General features: G+C 40.1%; 1 long non-coding RNA gene across 1 annotated transcript; it reads left to right on the top strand.

The window, feature by feature from the left end:
- Positions 1 to 912: 912 nt before the first annotated feature.
- Positions 913 to 6002, top strand: LOC109319505. The gene is made up of 3 exons (XR_002103523.1): positions 913 to 1060; positions 3309 to 3424; positions 5857 to 6002. It is a non-coding gene; the product is annotated as an uncharacterized LOC109319505 (long non-coding RNA).
- Positions 6003 to 6214: the final 212 nt, after the last annotated feature.

The following is a 6214-nucleotide window of genomic DNA, read 5'->3' as shown; positions in this document are numbered from 1 at the left end:
GAACATGAGACACAGATCAGCATTTTGTTCTGATTAGCTGCTTTGATCGATGTTAATTTCTTTGTTACTTTTTATTCCTGCAAAAATACCACTGGGAAATACTGTAAAAATATCATTGGGAAATGCTCCTTTAGAGCCCTCACTTTTGTATCCTGAGTGCATTAGAAAACTTTTACAATGCATGTTGCAATTATAGTAGGGGGAAAAAATTCTTTGTGGAGTTGATAGTCATTTTGAAGACTACCCAAAACCAAAAGGTAAAATGATTTACCATAAGAATGAGGCCACTCAGTACTTGTGTTAATTCATTGTCAATAAGTGAGGAGGGTATAAGGTATCTAATGAAGAAGTAATAATGATGGGTAGCAGCAAATACTGTACCACATTCTGACTTTAGTATTTACAGTAATTCTTTGTGATTTGCCTCTGTGTTTTTATTTGGGGTTATTTGGCCAAAGATTGTCATTAGACCAGAAACAGGATGGCCTGCTTAAGCAATAAGAATGGAGGCAAAGGGGATTTCCTAAGGACTCATAACTTGGTGGGAAACTTGAGGACTTAAGGTGAAATAAATTCTCTATATTAAGGTCATTGTTTTTGTTAGAATATTTTAAACTTTGGGGTGGGGGAGGAATTAAGTGGGCTCTTTTTTCTGTATACCAGCTTTCTTTTGTGCTTAATCCCAAGCCAGATGAAGACAGTTCCCTTTGTCCTCAATGGGTTTTGAATTAAGCTGGAGCTTGCAACCGTCAGGGCGATTGTGGTAGGATTGGGAGAAGAGGCATGTAGTTTTGTTGGCCTGCTGCAGTCAGAAAAGCCATTATATGAGTAGGGGTCTCCACAGGAACCTTTATTTTCTCCTAATTTTCCCCTGCCTTTTCTCATATTTTCCCCATATTACACTTTTTCAAACCACAAGTTAAAGGAGGACTTTTCTAAGCACTCTTTCACTCAGCTGGTGATCTGAAGAGTAGGCTGTGTTCTTTCTCTCTGCCACAATGCCATGGCCCACAATAATGATGTTTCAACAAGCAAGACTTAATCAACAGTTTTTTCAAAGGTGAATGAGGCAAAATAAAACCTTGCTCTTTCAGAGACATATTGAGTATGGAAATGACCTGCACTCAGGGAGAAATAAATCTTCTCCATGATCTGCAGAGCATCCAGCATTGTGAATTATGACTCATAAGCATATGATGATGCGCTAGTAGTGGAGCTAGCCAAAAGGGTGGACTTTAGTGTGAATGTTTAATGATGATCAGAGGAATTTTTTAAGCATGCATTATGAGTGTATACATTACAAATCTGTGTGTACAATCAACCGTATGTTTCAGAGAGCTAAGACTTGAAATCAGGGTTTAGCTTGACCTTTTCATCTAAAGTTCACATACATTATTAAAATATATCAGATAACCAGATACTGGCACAAAGTTAGGAGAAGAAAGAGCAAAAGTAATACATAACCTATACTCTCTAGATGCCACAGCTATGGTTAAAAAGATCACGTCTTTCACAGCATGTCTGATTTCTTTTGTACATGCTCCTCTTTCTACAACAGTCTTCTACTTCACTGGAAACTCTTTTGGTAGAATACTTGCTCTTATAAAATCAATGGTAAAATTCCCCTTGACTTCAAAGTGTTCAGGATGTCACCCACTGCTTCTAAGTCTGAGCTCTATAGAATTTTCCCTTCACTAATCTGTTTCTCTGCATCTCCATTTATTTCCTCCTTTTCAGCTTATTGTTGTGGTAAATCACTGTAATGTTTTTGGGGTTTACAGGACAGCAATTGAAGTTCAGTACTCTTCTCTAGTTACTTTCACAGTGACCGTCAGTATGCCCATAAGGAAAATCTTTTGCATTAATAGAAGCATGATTCATGTTATAGACAGGCACAGCTTAATTGACAAAATAGTAGATGGTACTTGTTAAAGGATATAGATATATAGATAGTGCAATGAATAAGAAATGCTGTTCCTGTTCATTAGATTACTCGTTTTAAATGTCAGTCGAGCCTTGGTTTATGTATTAATAAAATGAAATACTAAGGACTACATTGAAACTTGTATTATGGGTGCTATGAACACACAGGGAAACTGTACCAGTTTCTGCTGTACCTTAAGGAAGCATTTCATTTGTAGTTGGTTTTTCCACTATCATGCCGTTTTGTTTCTTGTTTGAGATTGCTTTCGCCACAGAGGCCAGTCCCTGTGTTCAGGGATCATGGAATAACCCCACACCTGTGCAAAAGCTGACATTTGACTAGCACATCAGGAATTAAACCTAAGACCTCTGGAACTAAACCCTCAAAACACTATGGTATGAGTAGAAGCTGGGGTTGTGACACACTGATCCTCTGTAGACTGGGCACAGAGGGCATGTCTACATGTGCAATTAATGTGTACATTGCCCTGGAGTTTTTTGCAACCAGGCACACATTCAAACCGTGTGCCTGGGAACAAAACATCCAGAGCATATATCTCTTGAGTTTTTTCTTGTGCGCAGTACATGGATCCTGGTTGGACAGCCCAGGCTGGCAGGGGGCCCAGGACTCCATGTGCAATGGGGCTGGGAGGGGAAAGGGGGCTGGGGGTGCTGGCTGAGGCATGGAGGTGTTTCAGCATGGGAGCTGCCTGCCAGCTAGCCCCACGCTGAAGTACTCTGTGCCCCAGCCATCCAGGGCAGCGTCTACACATATGCTGCTCTGCATGAAAAGACTCCACAGCAGGGTAGTACTTGTATTTTAGAAGACTACCCTGCTGCTGAGTTTATTAGTTTTGTGCACCCTAATCAACTTCACAGTAAACTTCTTGTGTAGATGTGCTGAGAAAGGAGCATGAAGTGCACACTAATCAATGGGTTACTGTTATGGAAGTGGGCAAGACATCTTGTCCCCTCTCCTATATTTCTTTTTTTCACCATACTGGCCCTGCATTACTATATTTTATGGGAAATATTCTATCTGCCAGAATAGGAAGGAGTTCCCCAGAATGGATAAAGGAAAAAAAAGTATTCATATAGTGTTGCATATGGAAAGTATAGTGAACTATGCAGAATAGATTATTGCACAGATATCCTCACAATTTTTTCAAAAAAATGTTAAGAATGGACAGAGAAAAAAAAATCACATACCTCATTTTCTAAATTTTGGAAACTTTGTCTAGTAATTATTTTACCTGCTCTGACAATGGAATGGAATAAACTCGGAAAAATAACCATCACATTTAAAACAAAACTGAATAAAACTGTATAGAGAAGAGACATGTAAGCAGCGAAACCCTAAAATTTCTGTGTGGTTCCTTCTTCAGGTAAAATGTTCATTTGGACCTGATTTCAATAGAGCAATGGCTTCTTAGTAGGAGACTAAAGTTGGTTTGTTAGGCCAGATCCTCTGCTGATGGAACTTGTTATCTCTCTAAGTCAAGTAAATGGAACTATGTGGATTGACAGAAAATAAAGATGTGACCTGCTGACTTCAAAGATTATGTTACCTATAAACCGGCTTTAGGGCTGGAATCCTGGATTATCTCAGAAAAATTCACCCCCTTCCCTCCACCATCTCTTCAACAGCATGTTAAATACTAGTGAATTTAAACAATAAAGCATAAGCTAAGACTAACTCCCATTGCCTGAACAAACCATTAAACCTTCTTCTCTCAGCTTCTACAAGCTGTTTTTTCCAATTTAAGTCTTCCTATACTACACAGTGTACACATTTTGTAGATACATGATGGCTGTGCTCTTAAAGACAGTCCGTATGTGCTAATTTTCTGGTGATACAGCAGGAAACGGATGCTTTTCAACACACTTATTACTGGAATTTCTCACTGAAAATGATAACGAGCTCTATTTAGGGGCTTACCATACAAAAGACCTGGGTTCTAATCCCGGCTCTGTCAATGACCTACAGGGAGAGTCTACATGTGCAATTAATGCGAAACAAACTCTAGTGCACGTCAGACTGGAGTTTATTACTCCCAGGCACACCATTTGAACATGAATCCTGGACCGCAGCACATGGAGCTGGGTCAGAGCAGCCCTGGGTGGCATCTAAAAAAATAGATGCATTTTTTTACTAGTAATACCTAATTTATCCTTTTCATGGATCTGGTCCTGAAAGCAGAAATAATAACTGATTAGATATTGGTAAATGTAAAGTCTTTTAAATGAAAGCTGCTTACATTTTCAGTCATGAAGCCTCTATGTATTGGAAAATGTTTTATGAAACATTGATTTTTTTTTCCTGTCAGAAATTAATGTACAATATTTTGCTGTTAGGATGACTAGAAACACAGCAATACATTTTGGTTATTCTTTCATTTTGAGATGTACACATGAGACACAAAATTATCTTCTTTTCACCTAGTCCTTTTCATCTTAGCTGATCCTGTGTGGTCAGGAAGGTTACTAGAAGCCATTTTGACTCTTTGTTCAAGAAGAATAAAGTTTAAGGGACTCCCTCTGCATCACTCAGGACGTGGACTACATTTTGGTCTCTCCAAAGCTTGGCTCTGGATTGCTCCCTAGCTTCAAAGTAAAGCAAAGCTTCTTTATTATTCCTTCAAAAACAATCCAGGACCCAAGTAAGGAGACAGCAGGCTTACCTAATGGCTCCCTAAAGCCATGGCAAGGGAGAATAGGCACTGAAGATGCTCGATGAGGTTACTAAGCCATTGGCCATTCCTAAAGAGAAAACAACATTAGGAAGGTGTAGAGCCAGAAGGACCCCTAACCCCCTGAAGGGGTTCTCGAGAGCATTGGATGGTTCAGATAAACACATAGACTTTGATTTATATGTAGTTTGGCTAGGCTGAGGCTGGTTTTTAACATGTTTTTACATGTGGTTTGGCTCTGTTGGGCTGGTTTTACAGCTTGCTTTTATATGTGGTTGGCCTACAGTGAGGCTGACTTACTGTGTGCTTTTATTTGAAGTTTGACTATTTTATGCGGGATCTACGTGTATGGTATTTTATTCCCCTTGCAGTTAGATTGTTTGAGTCATAAGGTTTTAGATACACTGTTGGGTATCTTTGAGGAAACAAACTGGCTCTATCTTCTGCCTCCCTGCAATAAAAATGCCATTATATTTTTGCTGCTACATTATACATTTTTTTTGCTCCCCCTGCCATCTCCACCCTCACTGCTACATGTGTCAGGGTTTGGGTTTTTTTTAAGACTTCCTCAAAGGCATTAGGTGTTGAAGCCAAAGCTGGGGATTTTGACTAGGGTGTGTCACTGCTCCTGCTGAGACATAACCTGAAGGTTCCTGGTTAGAGAGTCTTGCCCCTCTGCTCAGAGTCAAAGTCACTGGCAACATGTAGGGGGTGCCCGTGCACCCCCTGGAAGTGCCAGCCAAAAACCGTAAGTGCCAGCAGAAGTGCACTTCGGGTTTTGCTGGTTTAGCCTAGACTCAGGAGGCACCAGTCACCCATGGTCAGACTATTGACCATGGGGTAAAATTCCTTCCTGACCTCAAATATAGCAGACTGGTATGGACTGTTGGCATTTTTACCTTCTTCTGCAGTCGGGGGCATGGATCTCTTCCTGGGATCGCTTGAGTGTATATTAACAACCTTTACAGTAGCAGGACATTGGTCACCATGATGCCCCTGCTTTACTTAAAACAAGTTAGGTTATATTTTGTGGTTGTGGCAGGGTTGACTGTGCAGTTTTGCTAAAAGATTAGACAATGGATTTGTATGAGATGATTTGGATAAGGATAATCCTGTCTCAGAAGGGCTTAAAGGCTATTCCAGCCCTACTTCTGTATGATTCTGTGACTACGCCCTCAACAGTAAAACCACTTCATCTAAGTGGCCAACGTGCAAATCATCATGTTGCATGTTTCTTTTCTAGGCATGTAGAGGATTAGGTACAAACTTCCACGTCATTTCCAGAAGTGGAACCAGAGTATATTAAGCCTCCAAGCATTCCAGCCTGCCAGATCTGGTGCACCTTTGCCTTTGTCTGTATTTGCTATAAAGCATGTATCTAATACATTACAAAGGGTAAGGCAACTGATGGAGAGAAGGTATAAAGGGCTAGAGGAGCTCAGATTCAGTCTAATTTTCCAAATATAGCTGTCAAACATAACTTGTCGAAAATTCAGAATTATAAAACATCAGGCTAGAAGCAAATATTTTCCAGCTGGCCTATGATGATGCTGGGGAATTGATCACTCCCAAATCCATGCAAAACAGATCGGCAGCCATTT

The sequence above is a fragment of the Crocodylus porosus genome, unplaced genomic scaffold, assembly GCF_001723895.1.
Source record: "Crocodylus porosus isolate Cpor-Errol unplaced genomic scaffold, CroPor_comp1, whole genome shotgun sequence".
NCBI lineage: Eukaryota > Metazoa > Chordata > Crocodylia > Crocodylidae > Crocodylus > Crocodylus porosus.
The sequence above is the reverse complement of the archived record's forward strand: the minus strand, read 5'-3'. Positions and strand labels throughout refer to the sequence as shown.